This window comes from Dromiciops gliroides, chromosome 4 (genome assembly GCF_019393635.1).
Source record: "Dromiciops gliroides isolate mDroGli1 chromosome 4, mDroGli1.pri, whole genome shotgun sequence".
NCBI lineage: Eukaryota > Metazoa > Chordata > Mammalia > Microbiotheria > Microbiotheriidae > Dromiciops > Dromiciops gliroides.
Genome location: NC_057864.1, coordinates 152,465,467 through 152,489,621, shown reverse-complemented (window position 1 = coordinate 152,489,621; position 24,155 = coordinate 152,465,467).

The window sequence follows — 24,155 nt, the reverse complement described above, 5'->3', positions numbered from 1 at the left end:
TCCCTGCTGTTCATTCCCTAATCCTTCCTCTCAGTCCTGGTCTGGGAGAATATGAGTATCATTTTAACCACTTCCAGCTCTGACTCTAGGGCACCTGGATAGTCCTAAATCACTCTCAGGGCTTTAAAAAAAAAAAAGAGTGATTGCTTGACTCTCTGAACTACAGATTCCAGGGTGTGAGTCAATTTTTTACATCCCTATTAAAATAGGATCATAGACTTAAAGCTGGAAGGGACTTCAGGTGAGCATGTGCTAGGTGGCAAAGTGGATAGAGCACCAGGCTTGGAATCAGGAAGACTCATTATCATGACGTCAAATCTGGTCTAAGATACTAACTGTGTGACCCTGAGCAAGTCACTTAACCTTGTTGGTCTCAGTTTCCTCATCTGTAAAATGAAAAGGAAATGGTGAACCACTCCAGTATCTTTGCCAAGAAAACCTCAAAATGGGGTCATGGAGAGTTGGACACAACTGAACAACATATAACTTAGGCAGAGAGGTTAATTGACTTGTCTAAATGGACAGTAGTAGGCTAGAAGAATTGAGATTTGAACCTAGGCTCTCTGATTCCAAATCCAGTCTTCCTTTCACTACCCACTCCTTAAAACTTCCATGTCCTGAGTCTAGTTCCTTGTCAGCCAGTTGTCACTTTAAAGAGCAATCTTAAAAAATGAATAGATATTATGATGTTAATAATTTTGTAAGTCCACTAGGCTTTGGGAAAAAGAGGAGCATAGATTTAAAGCTAGAAGGAACCTCAGAGTCTGTGTCATACAACCTCTTTCCCCTAAAAAGTAAATGTAGTACTTTCTACTACTATATGTATACAGCTATATATAGAATATATATGTATGTGTATGTGTACATACATACATACATACATACATATATCTATAACTATGGTGTGTGTGTGCGTGGGTGTGGGTATGTGTGTGTGAAATATGGGTTCCTTCTGCCACCTACCCTCCAGCTGGCAGGTTTCATGCTCAGAGCAAGGCTGACTACTCTCCTCAGCATTCTAGTAATATACCTGGAAGGGTACGGTATTTTCAACTAATACTCTTTAGACCCCATGTACTGTATTCTACCTCATCCCTAATATCATTGTCTGTCTCTTCAATACCTTCCTGACTTAGGATCAAATATTATTTCATCTTTCCATCCTTTAAAATGTTTTATTTTATTGTTATTTTATAATATATACAGTTATTAATAATATCGTACTCATATATCATTTATAAATAAGTAAATAAATGCATATTAGAAGTGTGTTAGGGGGGCAGCTAGGTGGCCTGGTTAGTACTTGGATGGGAGAACGCCTGGGAATACCAGGTGCTGTAGGCTTTAAAAAAAAAAGTTACAGGGCAGCTAGGTGGTGCAGTGGATAGAGCACCAGCCCTAGATCTAGGAGTACTTCAGTTCAAATCCTACCTCAGACACTTAACACTTACTAGCTGTGTGACCCTGGGTAAGTCACTTAACCCCAATTGCCTCACTAAAAAAAGAAGTGTGTTGATTTTTTTTTTACCTGAGAGAAGTACATAATTTTTTAAATTGGAGCCCACTGAGTTAGAAGATATAGATAACTCCAGATTGGTTTTTAGTAAGTGGAGTTGCCTCCAAAGCGACAGGCTGTCTGGGATTCAAAAGGAGAAATTGTAACAAAAAAGCTACCTTCCCATCTCACCTCTGCAAACACTCTCAAGAGGTTGGGGTTCCATGATCGTTGTGTAAGAGTTACCTTCTTGGCCCATGTGGGCAAATATGTTTGCTTCTGCTATGTACTTCTGCAGGAACTTTCTGCTGCCATCTCTTGGGCCAAAAAACTCCACTAAACACGTCTTAATTCTCTTTCTTGGGCTCAGAAATCTCTGGGTGGGCATATGTAGCTACTATGATTTCCTAATCTGAGGAAGGCATTACCAGTTCCTGAGGGGGAAGAAATTGTGCACATTCCATAGAAGGAAAGATGTGTGTGTGTGTGTGTGTGTGTGTGTGTGTGTGTGTGTGTGTGTAAAACCTCCCTTGATTATTGCACCCCCATTCCCCTTTAAAAAAATCAGTTAACAACATTTCCTGCAATAGAAAATCTGGAAGAGTTAAAATCCCCCAAGTTAAATTTCTTTCCTACTTCTGAAATTGCTTTAATCTTATCTTAGCAGACAATAAACAGAATTATCTTTCTTCAATGAACTCTACTGAGAAAAAAAATTATTTTCTCAAAGGAAGGTCTATGGTTCTTTCTATGTTTGTTTATTGGTAGTGAGAATCTCTGAGCCCCTTATCCATATCCCCTCATTCTCATATCTTGAATCTGTGCCTCTTTTTCATTGCCATCAGTTGTTCCATGTTGGTACATGGCCAAGTTACTCACTTTTACTCACAGACAGCCTGGGCAGAAGGCAAGGTACGTAGCAAAACACATTTGCTTTTATATGCAGTTTCATAGATTTAGTGAATCTTGAGTCTCCGTTTCCTGTGTCTCCCTTGAAAGCAGCTTTGTCTCCTTTTGGGACTGAGTAAGTGCATTTGTTTTAGTCACACAAGAGAGCTTAAGCTGTCATTAAATAGTCAGAGTTTCTCTGTGAAGCCTACCCATAAAGAAAACATCAGATCTGAATTCTTTCCTCTTCTCCAATTATTTAGTGGCTTGCAATTCTGATCACTTACCTATATTCATTATTTGGTTATACTCCAATAGCTTTTTTCAATGCAACCCAATACAAATAATAATTATGATTAATAACTAGCATTTATGTGATATTATATGTCTTACAAAGTGCCTTATGTAAGCTATCTCATTTGATAATATTTATTGTGTAACTGTAGTGACTCAGGCATTTTGTTAAGATACAAAGATGAAACATATGAGACAGTTCCTATTCTTTTTTCTTTAACCATCTAGGTTAAAGATTCTGGGCAAGTCACTTAACTTTTCTGAATCTCGGTTTCCTCATCTATAAAATGAGAGGGTTAGACCCAGTAGCCTCGAAGATTCCTTCCAGCTCAAAATCTATGATTTATGAGAAATTCTTAGAGTAACTTAAGAAAAAATAGCCAATCCACCACGATACATGGCAGCCGAGGACACATTCTTGATCCATTCTGTCAGAACCCACCAAATAAAAGTATTATATAAAAGTATTGTGAGATCCTGGCCTAATGGGGGACTACTCACTGTGCCCTCGGGTAGAGCTTTATAATTTATGCACATGGATGATGAATAAAAAATGAAGAAATAGATCTTTTAAGCACTTACCCTCCTACTAATGGGAGAACAAGGAGACCACTTAATGGAGTTCTAGGCTCAAGAGGAAGTACTTTTATATCTGGAGTGAATATTTGTCTCTGAATAGCACCTACACCCATGTCTACAGCCAGAGGATGTTCTTGGGGGGTTTGTTTGTTTTACTTGCTGGAACTCCAGCAAGCCAGAGGACTTGGCCATTACAGGCTTCTGTGATCTACAAAAAATATTGTCCAAAAAATTTCAGTGTTTCAGGACTGAGTATATTTTCCTCTCATGGATGTTCAACATACAATTTCCTTTATTCTTTTTTTTTTTTTGTACTTTTATCCGCTATCTTGCCCAACTAAGGCCCCACATGCAAGGGCAGTTGGTGCTTAACCTGAGAAAAATGAACTGTAATTTTGTAACCTGGTTGATTCATAACTTCGTACTATGACTGGCTTGTTTGCAACATAACTGTATAAACATATCCTCATTTGAGATTTCATTAGAAAATAATGATTATTAGATCACTCAGTAAGGCTTTTCTTTGTTGATACTAGATAACTTGATTCTGCAATGCTCAAGGTTGATTAATTCAAGACTATATCTTTTGCTCATATGAAAACTTATACATTAATCTAGGCCTTCATGGCTGCATCACCTTGTCTTGAATGAGGGGTTCCCCAGGCTGCAGATGTATCAAAGACAGAGAGATCCCTGATGGTGTCAAACTTCAGACTGAGCTATGATGCTAACCATGTTATCTACCAGTCACACAAATGAACTGCTCACTACTTTTTGGAGGACCTCTGGTTCCCATCAGAAGCACAAATTGCTAGGATATACATAGGGTGCTCAGGAACCTGGGAGCCAGAGGTAAGTATGAGCAAAATGCACATGTTCCTGCTGAAAATTCTTACTAATAGTCAGTCTAACTGAACCAAAAGGTGAGTGTAGTCATGTGTTCCTTGGCTCAAGCCTGAACTTTAAATAAAAGTCCTACTGAATGATCCTAGCTAAAACAGACCTTTGCTAACTCAGTCACACTAGCCCAGGGAGTAATCTACTTGAGGGGACCAGGTCTTTTAAATAATAGCATTAATATCAGAGAGGAAGAAGTAGTGCAGTAGAAAGCACAGTAGGGGTGGGAGTCAAGACTCATAGGCTCTGGTCCTGACTTTACTACTAACTCTCTGTGGAACTGTGGCCAAATTGCTTAATATCTTTGGGTCTCAGTTTCCTCATAAGTAAAATGATCAGGTTAGAGTAAATCATTTCTAAGGTACTCTCCAACTTTCAAGTCTTATTGTTCTACAAAGTTCAAAAGTAGTACTTGCTAGCATTTACATACTACTTTTAAGGCTTGCAAAGCATATAAATATCTCGTTTTATCCTAATAAAAATTCTAGGAGGCAAATGATTATGATGATGGCTAACATTTATATAGCACTTACTATGTGCCAGGCACTGTACTAAGTTCCTTATTATTATTTTATCTCATTTGATCCTCACAACAATCCTGGGAGGTAGATGTTATTATTATTCTTATTTTACAAATGAAGAAACTGAGGCAAACAAAGATTAAGTGACTTGCCCAAGGTTACAATGCTAGTTAGTGTCTGAGGCAAGATTTGAACTCAAGTTTTCCTGACTCCTAGTCCAAGGCAGCGGCCTGCCTTAAATAGTTTAAAAATAATGCTGTTAATCTCCTCCTAATGAGAATTATGGATTTCCAAACTGGAAGGGAACTTAAAGATCAACTCCGTTAGCTTATGATTTCTCAGAATGTTTCTTTTTTCTGACCTCCCCTACCCTCTCTTGTGACTCCATTTAAGAAAAAAGGGAAATGGATGATAAAAGAGATGGAGAAGGTCAGGGAGAAGAATGGTGGAATAGAGAAGGGCTTGTGTGGGGTGTCAAAAGTCAAAGAAGAATGGATAGAGAAAAGGAGGAAGATCATAAGGGGGAAAGGGAGAGGGACAAGGCTCTAAAACAAAATTTTAAAATACCCCTTTCCCAAGAATAGGTGATCTGAATGGTATGTTTCCCATCAATGAAATGTTGAAAATCAGAACTTACATGAAGTTTGTAAAAAATGGATTTGTCTCTGGCTAAGAGCCATTCTCTTTGGCATCCAGAATTCTGCATGTAAGGAATTCCCCATGCTCTCTGATATACCTCTAATTGTTCTCTTCATTTAATTCTCCCAGCTTGTCCTTGGCTATTGTGATCAAATAATGAGATTTAGCAGATACTCAAAGACCCACCTGGAGATTAATCTAGACTGATTGAATCAAGTGAGAGTGATTAACTGCTGATTAGCCTACTTCAAGTTAACTGGATTGTAATCACACCTTGAGAACACCTTCAGAACCAATGAATTTGGATGACACCAACCAATCAGCTTGAAGCAGTGTGTAAGGCCCGCCTCTGTTCCAGACCTATAAAATGCTTCCACAATCAGTTTGCTGGAGAGAGTTCATGATTGAAGCAGGCTTGTGGCAGAGAACTTGAGGAAGAACCATACCAGGCTGGAACTCTAGACTAAATAGGCTTTTTTTCTTAACTTTCTGAACTCCATGGGAATATCCATATGCTTTAATAAATGTTTAATGCCCAAGGACTGGTGCTAAAGCTTCTAATTTAAGGCGACCACAATTTAGATTTTAAACATCACACCATAAAGTAGTTATACAGATGGGTGGTAGAGTGAATAGGAATATTGGACTTCTTATTGAATCAGACCTGAGTTCAAATCCTGCTATAGACATTTACTAGTTGTACAAAGCTGGATGACATTTACTCAGTCTTACTCACAACGTATGATAAGCATAAGAAGTGCTGTGATATTCCAAAGGACTCATGATGGAAAATGCTCTCCACATCCAGAAAAAAGAACGGTGGCATCTGGATACAGATTGAACCTAAGTGTTTCTACTTTTTTTTTTTCCTTTTTTAGGTTTTTCCCTTTTGTTCTGATTCTTCTTTCACAATATGACTAATGCAGAAATATATTTGATGTGGGGGGCAGCTAGATGGCTCAGTGGATAAAGCACCAGCCCTGGATTCAGGAGTACCTGAGTTCAAATCCGGCCTCAAACACTTAACACTTACTAGCTGTGTGACCCTGGGCAAGTCACTTAACCCCCATTGCCCTTCAAAAAACAAAAAAAAAACCAAACAAACCAAAAAAAAAAAAAAGAAATATATTTGATGTGATTGTACATATATAACCTGTAATAGATTATTTTCTGTCTTGGGGGGGGAGAAAAATTTGGAACTTGAAATCTTGTAAAAACAAATTTTGAAAACTATCTTTATATGTAATGGAAAATAATAAAATACTTTTATGATTAAGAAAAAAGTACTGTTATGTAGAACACTTAATTGTAGAGAACTAAAATGGTGTTCTAAATTTGGATTACTATTATAGTCCACATGACCACCATGGTTCACAACCCCATTCATCACATGTGTCAGATATTCCAGGATGATGATTTACACCATGTTGACTCATCTCAATCTTACATGTTTTTCAGTTTCTCAAAACACTACAAATATTCATAGCTTCATTTTCAGAAAGTGTTTTCAGTACCAGTTGTTAGCTGATACCTAGACATTAGAATATATTGAACAGCTCAGTGTAACGCAATTATATAATACACAATTCAAGAAAAACTGAAATGTCCTTCTAAAATAATGGATTAGAACACTTTTTATGTAAAAAAAACCTTTCATAGAAAGTCTTGATATTGTTATTCCTTTTCATGAAATAGATCATTTAAAAAATAATTTTTGTTGTACAAATGTGTGTTTTTAACACTACTTGTTGTTTTGGCAGTATAAATAACCTAGAGAATGAACTATTGATGCTGTCTTCTTTGAAATCACAGATATAATAACTTCCTTTTTCAAAATTAAAATAATAATAACTTTGTATTAAATATAGAAAATATATCAAAACTATAGTTTAAGAAAAGAAAATCAAGTGAAACTTACATTTCAAACATTGATACAAACTTATAACAATATTTTTATATTAAAATTGCATTACCACATTTTTGTACTCATTATAGATTAAACACACACAAACATGAATAAATCAGAATAAAAATATTCTACTCTATACACAAATTATCCAGTCTCCAACTTTATATTAAGCAAGAGAAGACACCTTCCTATGGAATATGTATGATAAGCTAATACAAATCTTCACTTTGATGACAACCCTCAATCTGCCCTTTCAGAAAAGAAAGAATTTTAATTTTAGTTTATTATAGTTACAGTCATGACATTAATGCTTAGAATGTTTTTTTGTTTTGTTTTGTTTTTGTGAAGCAATTGGGGTTAAGTGACTTGCCCAGGGTCACACAGCTAGTAAGTGTCAAGTGTCTGAGGCTGGATTTGAACTCAGGTCCTCCTGAATCCAGGGTCTGTGCTCTATCCACTGTGCCACCTAGCACCCCTCCTCCCAGAATGTATTTTTAAAACAATTTTGGATAGTGGCTTATTTTGTGAATTAGGAATTTAGGTAAAACACCCATAATTTTTCAGCAGCTAATGAAATACATAGAAATTCTGCAAAACAAATATAGGACATCAAAAACAGCTAATTGCTCAGAACAGAGTATGCTAGTAAGATTAATATTCTCAAACTGTAATGTAATGTACTTTCATGTTTTAAACTTGAAATGTACATGGGATGTCAAAAGAAAAACCCTCAAATTCAACAATGATGGTTTGATACTTACTTTAGGTTAAAAAAGTAGAATATCACTGTCCATATTGTCCACACTACAAGTTTTCAACTACAACTGACTGCTACTGTAACATCATTAATCGCATCATATCACTTATAAAGTTGCATAACATTCTTATCCACATATTGTTGCATGTGTTAGTGTGCATTTGTTAATATGCAGTTTATCATTCGTGGCAATGTATTTAGTCAATAGTATATGCTGTACTTTCAGATGATCATGAAAGTTAACAATAAGCAATAAATCTATAAACACTTAGGCAATTTGATGAAAATATTGGTCAAGTGGAAGTTCCACTTGATGTGTAGAATACGTTAAACAAATATGGAACTGGGAGTGTTATATAGGGATGCAGGGGCATTGGAATCCAAAATAATCCTGTCTAATCCAAGACAATTGGATAGTTTCATTTAGATGTATTCAGATGTTCCCATATTCTATACAACATATCTCATATAAATATGATAATATTAACTTGGTTTGCAGGTTTTTAATAATTACTTTAATTTTTCATATTTTAATCTTCAATTTTTGTGCCTATGATGAGCACAAAAGCTAGTGTGGTCACTCTATTCCCACATTCTTTTGACCTTCTACTAGAAGTACTTCTGCCCACCATGTCCCATCCCGATAGATTTTCCCTAAGTTTTTCAGAGGAATCTGCATGATCTGAAATAGCTTCTTGTTTGGTTTGGAGGTACATCCCTGAGAAGATGTCCTGGAGCTAGTCATAACCAGTTTCAATGATTGTTGACTCTCTCTCTCTCTCTCTCTCTCTCTCTCTCTCTCTCTCTCTCTCTCTCTCTCTCTCTCTCTGTCTCTATATCTGTCTGTCTGTTCTCCTCATTTAGAATATTTTCATCAGGAACAAGTCTATGTACTCAAGACTGACCTTGTTTAATCAATGACAAATGGCCCTGTGTATCCTTGTCATACACTAATACACTGGTTACTTGGTCAGTCTGATTCTATTCATCTACTTCAAAGCCACTTTTCCTTTGACTACCAACCTCTGAAGCATTCTCTCCACATGTTGGTTGGTTGTTGTCCTTCATTCTCAAAGAAGACCAAAGTGACATCACTATATTGGGGTCAAGGTACAATGTGTCTAACTGAGGTTGATCAGACAAATACTGGCTCAAAATGCTCTACCACTGGTTGGGCCCAAATAGTCCAAATGAACATTTGGAGTAGAAATATCTCTACATTTGCAAATCTCATGTTTCCTTTGAGCTACTACAATTCTTCTTTGCTCATAGAACACAATGTCTTCTTTGATGTGGGTATGCCATGCTGGGAGGTCCTGTGCCAGTGTCTCCCATGTTTCACAATCAATTCAAAAATTCTTCAGAGAGGCTTTGAGAGTCTTTATTTTATTTATTTATTTATTTGCAGAGCAATGAGGGTTAAGTGACTTGCCCAGGGTCACACAGCTAGTAAGTGTCAAGTGTCAGAGGTTGGATTTGAATTCAGGTCTTCCTGAATCCAAGGCCAGTGCTTTATCCACTGTGCCACCTAGCTGCCCCAAATCAGAGAGATTTCTTTCTTTCTTTCTTTTTTCTGGGGCAATGAGGGTTAAGTGATTTGCCCAGGGTCACACAGCAAGTAAGTCTCAAGTGTCTGAGGCCAGATTTGAACACAGATCCTCCTGAATCCGGAACTGGTGCTTTATCCACTGCACCACCCAGCTGCCCCTCGAGAGTGTCTTTAAATCACTTCTTCTGACCTCCATGTGAGTGTCTGCCTTGTGTAAATTCTCCTTAAAATAATCTTTAAGGCAAATGTATGTTTGGCATTGGAACAATGTGGCCAGCCCATTGGAGCTGGGCTCTTTGCAGGAGTTAGCATACTTAGCATTTCAGCTGGAGTAAGGAGCTCAGTGTGTGGTATCTTATCTTGCCAGATGATCTTCAGAATCTTCCTAAGACAATTCGAATGGAAGCAATTCAGTTTCCTGGCATAGTGCTGGTATACTGTCTGGGTTTCACAGGCATATGACAACGGGGTCAGCACAATGCCTCTGTAGACTTTCAGTTTGGTAGGTGTGCTTACTACCTCTTCTCACCCACATTTTCCTTTAGATCCTCCCAAACATTTAGCTAGCTTTGGCAATGCATGCATCGAGCTCATCGTCTATGTGTACACCCCTGAAAAGTATACTGCCAAGGTAAGTGAACCTGTTGCATCTCAGCCTCAGAGGCTGCATTGAGAACACAATCATCTGTGAACAAAAAAATCACACACCAGCTCTCCTTTCTAACTAAAGTTAGTCTTGGCTTGTAGCCTTTTCAAGTTAAATAATTTACCATCTGGGGGGCAGCTAGGTGGCACAGTGGATAAAGCACCGGCCCTGGATTCAGGAGTACCTGAGTTCAAATCCGGCCTTGGACACTTGGCACTTACTAGCTGTGTGACCCTGGGCAAGTCACTTAACCCCCACTGCCCCGCAAAAAAAAAAAAAAAAATTACCATCAGGGTGGTAGCTGACCTTGATGCTGTTTTCATCTTTGTTTAGGGCATCTAACAATATCACTGAAAACATGCTAAAAGGCATGGGAGCTAGCACACAGCCGTGCTTCACTCCTTTAGGTAACCCCAAGGCAATGGCCTTCTCTCCTTCATGTTGAAGACTTTGAGGGATTATTCAGTGGCACATATACTCTCCATGCCACAGTGTCCAACCACTTTCCACAAGTATTCCAGCTCTCTGATTGGGTATACTGCATTTTTAGAGTACTTGAGGTTTTCCAGGACTTTCCATCAGCTTCCTTCATTTCTCCATATCAGTTTTCTCCCATGACTGTATTACTTCAGTGGCATATACTAGTCAAAACTCAGAGTTCTCCATTTGGTGGATGATTGTACTCCCCCAAAAGGACCACGGCATTAAAAAGTGATCCCCTTGTATTTGTGTTGATAGGCTATGGGCACTCTATTCTTAACTATCATAACTATAGTTCCATCTGCTTTGCTTCTGCTCCCTAAGGATCATGGGGCCTTATATGTGACTTGAAGCTGAAATCTCCTATCTATGCTATTTCCCCCTATGAGAAGGTGAGATCCTTGAGGACATGGACTGTAACCCCCTTCAATTTTTATCACCAGTGCTTAGCACAATGCTTTGCACACAATAAGCATTTAATAAATACTTTTTCTTTTATTCATTCATTTATCCTGAGCAACCTAAAATGATGATATTTCTACTTCATTAACTGAGAAAATAATGGTATCATTGAATCATGAGCAGGCTCCTTACTTGTCTTTAGTCCATCCTTTTCATTACTATAAACTTATCAAACTTTCTCATAATCTCTTGGCCAACATTGGAGAACAGGGAATATAGGAGTAGTGAGTAACTAACTTAATAATAACTAATTCTATAATTAGTTAGAATTTACAGTTAATAGCTAATTTAATAACAATAACTCATTTACTCAAATCCCCATTAATAGTTATCTCTTTGAGGGCAGCCAGGTGGCACAGTAGATAAAGCACCGGCCCCAGATTCAGGAGTACTTGAGTTCAAATTCGGCCTCAGACACTTACCGCTTACTAGCTGTGTGACCCTGGGCAAGTCACTTAACTCTCATTGCCCTGCCCCCTCCCCCAAATAGTTATCTCTTTGAAGATGTTAGAATATACTACCAATTACAGTTTAGAAATATATACATATATATGCATATGTCTACTTATATGAAGGGGGAAATCCTCAATGAGACCTTGTAAAGCTAGAAAAAATAATTTCAAGTTGACTCAATACTCAAAATAGTTTTTCTATGCAAGGAAAGTGATCAGGGGAACTGCTTGATTTTCTGGTCTGAAGCACTTTTCATTGAACTGAACAAGAGCTCTGGCCTCTTTCTGCAGGATGTGTGTTCTGGATTCCTATTGAAGAGTATGTGTCTTGCTAAAATGACTAAACCACTCACTCCTTATTGGTGGCTCCTGTGCCTGAGGGGTTGTGCTGAAGATAATTGGTGACTGAGCCAGGAATAGCCATCCAGTTTGTGGGGTATAAGAAGAAAACTAGCTCCAACTCTTTCAGAACATATGCAGCATTCTTAGATTTCTCCTAACTGACCAGTGCCAACAGGGACCACAATAAGAACAGTGAGAACATGTTCTTACCCAGGAGAGCCAGAGTCCCTGGCTACCTTCTACTTTGATTTTTCCCCTCAGCACAATATAGTTTTCTCCCCTGACTGGCAAACAGTAATACCGAGAAAAGGATATTTTCAGCCCTGGAGCTACCCTCATAAGTTCAAAAGGGTGAGAGTTTATAGGATGCTGGCTGCCCATTGGGAGATAATTTCTGCAAGTAGTGTTAGAAGTAAAATTTGAACCCTGGTTTCTCCTGATCCTAGGTCCTGTATTCTTTCTATTAGACCACACTAACTTAGGAAGGGAAAAGTTCTATCTAGAATCATCCCCTTGCTACCTGAGCTTGGAGGTGTGTCTCATTTCAGTTCTTTATATGCTTAGTAATAAATGTTTTGTATCCAAGTATTTCTTACATGCTGGCAGGGAGAGACTGAATGCCTCTAGGGAGAACAGGAAATGATCTCAATTCAAATGTTCCCTGGGAAGATTTCAGGGTGAGGGTGAAAACAAGACATGCTATATCACTTTAGAGAAAAATTCTCCGGAATTAAGTTGGTCAATGTGCTAAGAGGAGTTCTGAACCACACATGACACAGAAGTTACAATAGAAATAGTGATTCCAAATGGATTAAAGTGGATGAGGGAGGAGCGTCAGGTAGGGTGGGGGAAATGACCATCCTGTCCAAGGAGAAGGAGCTCTAATTCTTTTGTTAGTCACATCAGAGTCTGGTTTCCCCTTGCTAATATGACAATAGAGTTCTGGGAAATAGTTATTCTCTATAGTTCTCGTATTTTCCATGGCAATGCTCTGAAATGCTTATATAGGGCATACCTCCTCATTAACCTATTTGTACTTTATACTGATCACACTATAACCTTTTTGATTCTGGTCTGCCTAGTGCTTTAAAAGAACTGAAATGTTTATTCTTAACAAATTAGGCAGCTTTCCTCTCTTTCTTAGAATCTATTGTTGAAAAGTAAAAACAAACCCTCCTACTTCGTGTCTTTGGCTTAGAATAGGACTACTTGAATTTCTGTTTACTTTTCCTAAAAGGTTATCCTGAACAGTTTAATTTATTTGATCTTTACAACTCAGCTTTCTTTGTAGTCTCTTTTGTGCCTGGCTAGAAAAGGTCAATGAAGAACCCATTTCCCCACCCCACCCCTGGGCCCCTACACATTTCTCTTAAAAACACAGTTCTGACCCTAGGAGCATTAGACCTAGGAATCAGGAGACTTGGTTCTTGTCATGTTTCTGGAGTCATGATCTAGTCTCTGTCCCTATAAAATGGATGACTTCAGTGAAAGTGTTTTAAATATGTTGTATTGTATAGATTTCAATTTTTATTACTTTTCTTCCCATATCTTGATTTTATACTATCATAATGGGGCACATTCAGACTACCAAAGATGATGTCACCTATGTGGGAGAGCTGGAAACTTGCTTCTGGGAGACAAGAGAGCTGGCGTGTGCATGGTCAACCTGTGTTGGCTTAGCATGCTGTTAGGAGCAACCTTATAGCCACAACTTTAAAACAGCCCAATTTAGTACAGTCTGGGCTTTTACTACACCCTTATTTGAAGGTGAAGGATTCCTTAACTCACAGTCATTGATAAAAGGGAGGGCCTGAGAACCACCTCTTTTCCAACTCCCTCCATAGTCCAGGAGGCCAGGGAAATTAAAGGGGAGGCTTTGACCTTGTCCTTCTCAGTTTTAGATGTAAGGAATATATATTCTGCAACCTGAGAGCTCCCAGAAGCTAAGCTGGATGTTATAGTCAACCCAACAACAAATCCCTGAGGAATATCTAGGGACATTTGCCCTTTGGCAAGCTTTGGACTTAAAACATGATGGGACAAATGCTATTCAGGAAGAGAGCTAAACTGAGTTTAATCAGCCCTCTACCCCCAACTGAGGTGTATAGGGGAGATTATGCCCTCAGGTCTTGAAGAAAATATGTTTGTTCTTACTATATCTTCGAAATAAATTTCCCTTTGCAAAAGCAACAAGATGTTAAGTGGCTCAAAATTTAGATGCTAAAATGAAGGGAACACAGTTGGTAGGAACTTAAGCCTATGGAAGAGAAGAACAATTTCCCAAATCCGTCAGGATGCAGGAGAACCTTGTGGAGTAAGTAAAATGTAATAAACCCAGCCCTGAGAGAGTAAGTCCACAGTCAACCAGGGTGCCTTATGACTTCCTGATTCCTCCTAATGAAATGTCAATTCCATAAGCTACCTAATTATGTAGTAGAGGATCAATAGGCATAGAAGGTACTTGTAGGTTTGAACCTTAAGGAGAACAGAATAATAAATAAAAGATTTTAAAGGCAATCCTAGTACTTTTAATTTCTTAAACCACAAGTTGTTCTGGGTTGAGAACAAATGAATCTGTCTAAATTGTTCATTAACTTGTAAGAATTAAGCTTTATTCCTTTTTTACAAGTTGGGAAATGGAGATCCAAGGAATTTGTGTGGTGTCCACTCCAGTAATGAGGAGTCAGTGGCAATACTAGGGAAAGAGTCTAGTCCTATCAATCAGTCTGCTAGTTTGGCATTCCTAGCTTATAAAATAGCACTTCTCTTCAATCCTATTTCCGCCAGTATTTGCAAAAATCATATACACGGGGCAGCTAGGTGGCGCAGTGGATAGAGCACTGGCCCTGGATTCAGGAGGACCTGAGTTCAAATCCAGCCTCAGACACTTGACACTTACTAGCTGTGTGACCCTGGGCAAGTCACTTAACTCTCATTGCCCCCCCCAAAAGTATTGAAATATACATGTTACCTGGAATTAACCAATTCAAATGAATAGCATTTATCCCTCTATATTTTGTCATCAGGAGACTGCACTGAAGTGTTTAGTCCTTGGTGCCACATTTAAGAAATATGTGGATAAAATGCAATATATATGGAGCAGGTTAAGTAGGACTTTCAGTGGATTTCAAACTTTGTCATACGAGGATAAAGTGAAGGAATTCACGATGTTTAACCTGGAAAAAAGAAGACTTGGGAAGGATCTGAAAACTAGGATATGGTGTAGAAGAGAGATTAGATGTATTGCATTTAAACCACAGAGGGCAGAATTGAGAGGCATCAGTGGAAGTGATAGGAAACCATATTTCAGTTCAATATAAGAAAAAACTGGTGGGTAAAATCGGAAATTACTGAGGAAACAAAGGTTCGAGCTTCTGAGCATATTAATTTATTAAGCAATACATGCCAATTGCATAACAAATAAGGACTAGGCCTTCTCAGCTCAGCACTGGACCCTGAATAATTAATAGGATAAAAACAGGATACAAGATTGGATAATCTGACTTCTAATTGGAGGAAAGATTAGGAGCTTTCTGAGTTGGGGATGAGTGAGTTGCAACAGTTGGGAGGGAGGAAAGTGAGTAGGTGGAATTTTCCAGATGTGAAAAAAGATGTCACTCAATTCCTACAATTATTAAGCAGGTGGAATTTATGGAAAAATGAAACTTAGGTCTCAAAATGGAGTCAGTTAGGTTCACAAAATTACCACAATTTTCTCAATAAGCTGCAAAGAATAAAATAAAGGAAAATAAAGAAAAATCTCCTAATATTTTGAGTTGTTCAAAAGTGGAATGCATTACCTCAAGAGAACTTTACTGAAGTTCTTCAAGTAGAAGCTGGATGACCGTTTCTCAAGGATATTAAAGATAAGATTCCTGTTCAGGTATGAGTTAGACTTCTGATGTCTCTTCTAACTCTAAGACCTATGATCCTAAAATATAAAAATTCTGATCCTAATGGGGTGAGCTAAAGGGAAGGGAAGGGAATAAGCACTTATGTAGTGCCTATTATATTCCAGGTGCTGTTTTACAAATATGACTTCATTTGATCTTTACAACAACCCTGGGAAGTAGGCTCTATCTACCTCTATTTTACAGTTAAGGAAGCTGAGGCAAACAAAAGTTAAGTGAGTTGCCCAGGGTCACATAGTAAATATGTTAACAAGGCCAGATTTGAACTAAGGTCTTCCTAACTCCAGTCCCAAACTATGATGTTTAAAATCTATATTGTGTGATCTCCTTAAATTAGAAGCTTTAGCACCAGTCTTTGGGCATTAAAAATTTATTAAAGCATACAGGTATTCACATGGAGTTCAGAAAGTTAAGAAAAAGCCTACCTAGCCCAGAGTTCCAGCCTGGTCTGGTTCTTCCTCAAGTCCTCCGCCCCGAGCCTGCTTCAATCACGAACTAGGGCCACCTAGAATGAAGTGGAACACTCAAAGGTTTCTATGTAATCCATGATCTTGTCTAAGCCTCTCTTGTATCTGTGACACATTTAGGAGGGAAAAAAAGGGTGACAAAAGGAAGAACTTTATTAATTTTAACACAAATAAACAGCTAAATTTAATTTTTTTAAAAACCCTATTTTCAATCCAGTAACTTTGTTAATTATGTATAAAAAACACAATTGTTCACTGATTCGTTAAATATCAATTCCAAATGTTCAAGTTCAGTGACCTGGAAAGGATGTCTATGTACTAGTCATCTCCAACCATTCTGCTTTTCTTTCATGTGGGATTTGTTAGAGAGCTCAGTTTTGCTAATTCAGACAGTAGCAGAAAGTTAATTTCATCTTCATACTATCACACGAAACACTGCCAATTCTGCCCAGATTCCTTCTGCTATTGACTTCTTCATGACTCAGATTTCTCCCCTTCGATCTTTGCTGATTTCTGTTTAGTGAGCTATTAAGCCTGTGTCAAATTTTTGTTCAGTGATCTGTAACTTCCTCATTTGGGGTGCACTTTAAGAGTGCAGCTCTGAGTGGAGGAAACTCCAGTGTTTCTATCTTTGAACTTCAGTTTCAGTTATGTCAGTATTTAGAGAGGGTCTGTAACTGGTGCCACAGCCAAAATAAAATTTCCCAGAAGCGATGAAGGAGGTGGTTTTGTCAGGCTGCCTTTTATAATGCTTGTTTCAACTTGTAACTCTCTTAAAAAAAACACCAAAACACCTTTTAAAATATTTTAGTGTAGGGACAGCTAGGTGGCGCAGTGGATAGAGCACTGGCCCTGGAGTCAGGAGTACCTGAGTTCAAATCTGGCCTCAGACACTTGACACTTACTAGCTGTGTGACCCTGGGCAAGTCACTTAACCCCAATTGCCTCACCCCCCCCAAAAAAAAATTAGTGTAAACTTAATGGCCATCAAAACCAAATAACCTGAAAATGAGGAATAAGGAGGTTGTGTGGTACAGAGGAGAGCACAGGGATTTGTAGTGAGAGAACCTGGGATCGAATCCCAGCTTTTCTACTTATCCTGTTTCATCCTAGCCACATCACTGGACCCCATCTTGGGCCTTGGCTTCTTCATCTTTGAAAATGAAAGGGCTTGGGGGCAGCTAGGTGGCGCAGTGGATAAAGCACCGGCCCTGGATTCAGGAGGACCTGAGTTCAAATCTGGCATCAGACACTTGACACTTACTAGCTGTGTGACCCTGGGCAAGTCACTTAACCCCAATTGCCCCGTTAAAAAAAGAAAAAGAAAATGAAAGGGCTGGATTAATTAAGGTCCTCTTGGAAGGTCGCTTCCAGCTCTAAAATGTATGATTATGTGAGAAATCATAACCAAAAACCCTTCGGCTCACGTACCAAACATTTTTACAAAGTATAATTAAAGAAACAAGAAACAAAATGTTTGCAAAGCACTTAATGAATTTTATTTCATTTTACCTCCCCCCCACAACAACCTTGAGAGGTAGGTGCTATTATTATCCCCATTGAGGTTAAATGACTTGCCCATTATCACAAAGTTAAGTTGTATTTGAGGCTAGAGTTGAACTTAGGTCTTCCAGACTCTAGTTCTAGCACTCTGGGCATTGTGCCACCTAACCGTCTCTAGATGCATACTTGTCATACCCACCACAAACCTCTCCATTACTCTTTGGTTGACTTACAACTTGAATTCTTTGGAGATGGTGGTATTCTATGATAGATATATAGGGACAGGTAAATGGCACAGTTGGTAGAACACTGGGGCTAGTAGTGTGTGACCCTGGGGAAGTCACTTAACCTCTGTTTATCTCAGTTTCTTCCACCATAAAATGGGGGTTAAAAATAGCATATACCCCACCCCCACCCCTCAAGTGGTTGTAAGGATCAAGTCAAATAATAGTTATAAAGAACTTAGCACAGTGCCTGGCACATGGTGAATATTATATAAATATTAGCTGCTATTGCCACCACTATTACTACCACTACCACCACCACCACCACCATTACCACTGTTATTAATGTCTCCAAGGCAATGTTGCTATTTTTTAAAAGGCCTTTTGTTTCTGGAAAAGGTAGAGATCATTGAAAACCCATTCCTAAATTCAATTCACCCTGCTCTCTTCAATTTTAGGACCAGCTCATTGTCCATCGACAGTGTCTGTCCAAAACTCATATATTTATTGATAGGCCAGCTGTTTGATTATCCATCCAACTGCACACCATAGTTTGGACAACAGGCATTTTTGATCCACTTGGGTTCTTTTTTCCTGTATGGATAGTTAGGCCAGACTCTTGTAAATAATTACAAACTTATTTAGGAGTCTATGCAATGTTGCAGAGGTTGATGTCATCAATACAATGTCACCTAAAGATAAAGGCATCTACACTTCACCATTTATTTTGTTGTTTTCCATTTGAACTCTACACTTGACGCCCTCCATGACAGTAGCAAATACCTTTAGTGAATGTATGTCTCCCTATTTCAAGCTATATTTGAAATTCATAATCAGAAGTTTATTGAGCAGAATTATTGCGACTGTTATATCTTTGAGAGAATTTTATAGAATTTTGATAGATGCTTGAGAAACAACTTATTGGAGGAGGGCCTTTTATTCAATGCTTTATTCTACTAAAACAATTTTTTTTCCTTAAACAATAAGCACAGTGGAACCTTGTAGTCTCTATATCTTTTAGTTCATTACATAACTAAACATTTGTTTGTTGTAGAGTATTATCCCCACAACTACTTTTATTAAGAATCTCCTTGATGCACACTTAGATTATTCTCATAAAGATTTTGTAGAAATGGTAAGGTACATATATGGTTTAGTGGTTACTGATATTTTTTCAGTCACCTTTTTTAGGGGTAATAAGGCCTGGGCTTTCCCTCCCCTAAATATTTAGAAAGCTCCCCTCTCTCAAATATCTTAAGAATCTATCCTTTAACTTCCTTTAAAATTGTGTTGCCTCCAGCTCAGGTTTCTTCCATTCTCCTCTATATGATCTTTCTCTCTTCATTTCCTCTAGGACCATTTCTCCTTCTTCATTGCAACACATCCCCAACTATGATATTAGAATATGAATGTAATTTCCCCACAGTCATTTATGGAGAAAATAATTTGTTATATAACTTTACAGATCTTTTCAATTGTTCTTTTGTTCATTGTTCACTTTCCAGTTTCTTCCTTGAATACCCTTGGCATCTCATCTAAATCTTATGCCAGACTTTCTGCAAACCTATACAGCTTCCCACTGTTTTATGATGTGATCTTGCTGATAATGTTTGATTATCTTACTTTGTAAGGTTTTGCAGATGAATTCATATTGTGGTTTTTGTTTTGTTTTGCAGGGCAATGAGGGTTAAGTGACTTACCCAGGGTCACACAGCTAGTGTGTCAAGTGTCTGAGGCCAGATTTTAACTCGGGTCCTCCTGAATCTAGGACCAGTGCTTTATCCACTGTGCCACCTAGTTGCCCCCAATTTATATTGTTAACGAGTGTTACTCTTGGTTTTCATGTCTCTGACTAGCAAGGAAGTCAAATGTTTGCCAGCGAACGTAGTGTCTGTACTCTTAGTCTTCTTGTTACGGCAATTGATTTACATTGTTTAAACTTCTATAAGACATTATGATAGTTTGCATTGCTGTTTCTTTATCCAGTTCTCATTTTTCAGCCTCAATAAATTGTTTAACTATATTGATTCAAGTTGTATTAATGACATACCTAATTCTTTCCTCATTTTTATCCTTTCTCCTAATTTGATGGTGATTTTGATCATTACTTTTATATACCAATGGTAGCACTATTTGGTTGTTTAGTTGTTTTCCAGTGGTGTCTGACTATTTGTGACCCTATTTGGTTTTTCTTGGCAAAGAGCAGTTTGCCATTTCCTTCTCCAGGAAACTGAGCCAAACATGGTGAAGTGACTTGTCTGGGGTCACACAGCTAGTAAATATCTGAGTCTGGATTTGAACTCAGGAAGAAAAGTCTTCCTGACTCCAGACCCTCACTCTGTCCACTCTGCCACCTAGCTGCCCAATCTCACTATAAAAAGAACTAATTCATAAATGATTCCTATATCAACAACTAGTTTTTACTGTCTAAGATAATATCTATGTCATTTATTTTTATGATACTATGTCTAACAACCACCAACTCTCTTCTTGAAATACTCATGACATATAGGTATGAGGCTTCACCTACAGTCCACAAACCTTTATACTCTTTCAGTTCTTGATCACACCTTGCCACACTCTAACCTTATGTTATTTCTACCATCTGCCTCTAACTTTTTATTTAATCTTAAAGTATTGTATTATTTGCAGTTACATGTAAAAATATTTTTCAACATTTGTTTTCATAAGATTTTTAGTTCCAAATTTTTCTCCCCCCTCCCTTTCCTCCCCCCTCCCCAAGATAGAAAGCAATCTGATATAGGTTATATATGTATAATCACATTAAACATATTTCCGCATTAGTCATGTTGTGAAATAAGAATCAGAACAAGAGGGAAAAACCTCAAAAAACAAAAAACAAAAAAGTAGAATGAGTATGGTTCAATCTGCATTCAGAATTCACAGTTCTTTTTTCTGGATGTGGAGAACATTTTCCATAATGAGTTTTTTTGAATTGCTGTGGGTTATTGCAATGCTGAGAAGATCCAAGTCTGTCATAGTTGATCATCATACAACGTTGCTGTTACTGTGTACAATGTTCTCCTGGTTCTGTTCATTTCACTCAGCATCAGTCCACTTAAGTCTTTCCAGGTTTTTCTGTAATCTGCCTGCTCATCATTTGTTACAGCACAATAGTATTCCATTACATTCATATACCACAACTTGTTCAGCCATTCCCTAATTGATGGGCATTCCCTCAATTTCCAATTCTTTGCTACCACAAAGAGAGGTGCTATAAATATTTGTGTACATGTGGGTCCTTTTCCCTTTTCTATGATTTCTTTGGGATACAGACCTAGTAGAAATATTACTGGGTTAAAGGGTAGGTGCACAGTCCCATAGTCCTTTGGGTATAGTTTGAAATTGCTCTCCAGAATAGTTGGATCAGTTCACAGCTCCACCAACAATGCATTAGTGTTCCAATTTTCTCACAGCTTCTCCAACATTTATTGTTTTCCTTTTTTGTCATATTAGCCAATCTGATAGGTGTGAGGTGGTACCTCAGAGTTGTTTTAATTTGCATTTCTCTTAATCAATAGTGATTTAGAACATTTTTTCGTATGGCAATAGATAGCTTTGATTTCTTCATCTGAGAACTGCCTGTTCATATCCTTTGACCATTTCTCAATTGGGGAATGACTTACATTCTTATAAATTTGATTTAATTCCCTATATATTTTAGAAATGAGGCCTTTATCAGAAACACTGTCTGTAAAAATTGTTTCCCAGCTCTCTGCTTCCCTTCTAATTTTGACTGCATTGCTTCTGTTTATACAAACCCTTTTTAATTTAATGTAATCAAAATCATCCATTTTGCATTTAATAATATTCTCTATCTCTTGTTTGGTCATAAATTCTTCTCCTCTCCATAGATCTGAGAGGTAAACTCTTCCTTCCTCTCCTAATTTCCTTATGGTATCATCCTTTAGATCTAAATCATGCACCCATTTTGACCTTATTTTGGTATATGGTATCAGATGTTGGTCTATGCATGATTTCTTCCAGTTTTCCCAGCAGTTTTTGTCAAATACTGAGTTCCTATCCCAGAAGCTGGAATCTTTGGGTTTATCATAGATTACTATAGTCATTTACTGTGTCTCCTGTGTCCAATCTATTCCATTGATCCACCACTCTATTTCTTAGCACCAAATAGTTCTGATAACTGCTTCCTTATAGTATAGCTTCAGATTTGGTATGGTTAGCCCACCTTCCTGTGCATTTTTTTATTAGTTCCTTTGATATTCTTGACCTTTTGTTCTTCCAGATGATTTTTTAAATTATTTTTTCTAGCTCTATAAAATAATTTTAGGTAGCCTATTGGTATGGCACTGAATAAGTAAATTAATTTAGGTAGAATTATAATTTTTATTATATTAACTTGGCCTATCCACGAGCAATTAATATTTTTCTAATTATTTAGGTCTGATTTTATTTGTGTGAAAAGTGTTTTGTAATTGTGTTCACAGAGTTCCTGAGTTTGTCTTGGCATGTAGACTCCCAAATATTTTATATTGTCTACAGTTACTTTAAATGAAACTTCTCTTTCTATCTCTTGCTGCTGAGCTTTGTTGGTTGTGTATAGAAATGCTGAAGATTTATGTGGATTTATTTTATATCCTGTAACTTTGCTAAAGTTGTTAATTGTTTCAATTAGTTTTTTAGTTGATTCTCTAGGATTCTCTAAGTATACCATCATATCCTCCTTGACTATTCTAATTCCTTTAATTCCTTTTTCCATCTATTATTGCTAAAGCTAACATTTCTAGTACAATATTAAATAGAAGTGATAATGGACATCCCTGTTTCACCCCTGATCTTATTGGGAATGTCTCAAACTTATCCCCATTACATATAATGTTTGCTGATGGTTTTAGGTAGATACTGTTTATTATTTTAAGGAAAGCTCCACTTATTCCTATGCTCTCTAGTTTTTTTTTTATAGGAATGAGTGCTGTATTTTGTCAAAAGCTTTCTCTCCATCTATTGAGATAATCATATGATTTTGGTTAGTTTTGTTATTTATGTGGTTGATTATGTTGATAGTTTTCCTAATGTTGAACCAGCCCTATATTCCTGGTATAAATCCCACCTGGTCATAGTGTATTATCCTGGTGATGAATTGCTGTAATCTCCTTGCTAATATTTTATTTAAGATTTTTGCATTCATTAGGGAAATTGGTCTATAATTTCTATAATTGGTCTATAATTTTCTTTCTCTGTTTTTATCTCTGCCTGGTTTAGATATCAACACCATATTTGTGTCATAAAAGGAATTTGGTAGAACTTCTTCTTCACCTATTTTTTCAAATAATTTGTATAGTATTGGAATTAGTTGTTCTTTGGTAGAATTAACTTGTAAACCCATCTGGCCCTGAAGATTTTTTCTTAGGGAGTTCATTGATGGCTTGTTCAATTTCTTTTTCTAAAATGGGCTTATTTAAGGATTTTATTTCCTCTTCTGTTGTTTTTTTTTTGAGAGGCAATTAGGGGTTAAGTGACTTGCCCAGGGTCACACAGCCAGTAAGTGTTAAGTATATGAGGCTGGCTTTGAACTCAGGTCCTCCTGAATCCAGGGCCGGTGCTTTATCCACTGCGTCACCTAGCTCCCCCATCCTCTTCTGTTAATCTGGGCAGTTTATATTTTTGCAAATATTCATCCATTTCATTTATATTGTCAAATTTATTGCCATATAGCTGGGCAAAATAGGTCCTAATTATTGCTTTAATTTCCTCTTCATTGGTGGTGAGTTCACCCTTTTCATTTCTGATGCTGTCAATTTGTTTTTCTTCTATCTTTCTTTCTTTTAATTGGATTAACCTAAGGCTTATCTATTGATTTTTTTCATAAAACTAGCTCTTTGTTTTATTTATTAATTCTATAGTTTTCTTACTTTCAATTTTATTAATATCACCTTTAATTTTCAGAATTTCCAATTTGGTGTTTGATTGGGGATTTTTAATTTGTTCTTTTTCTAGCATTTTTAGTTGCATGCCCAATTCATTGATCTCTTTCTCTATTTTATTCATGTATGCATTTAGAGACATAAGTTTTCCCCTAAGAACTGCTTTGGCTGCACCCCACAAGTTTTGGTATGTTGTCTCATTATTGTCATTCTCTTGGATAAAGTTACTGATTG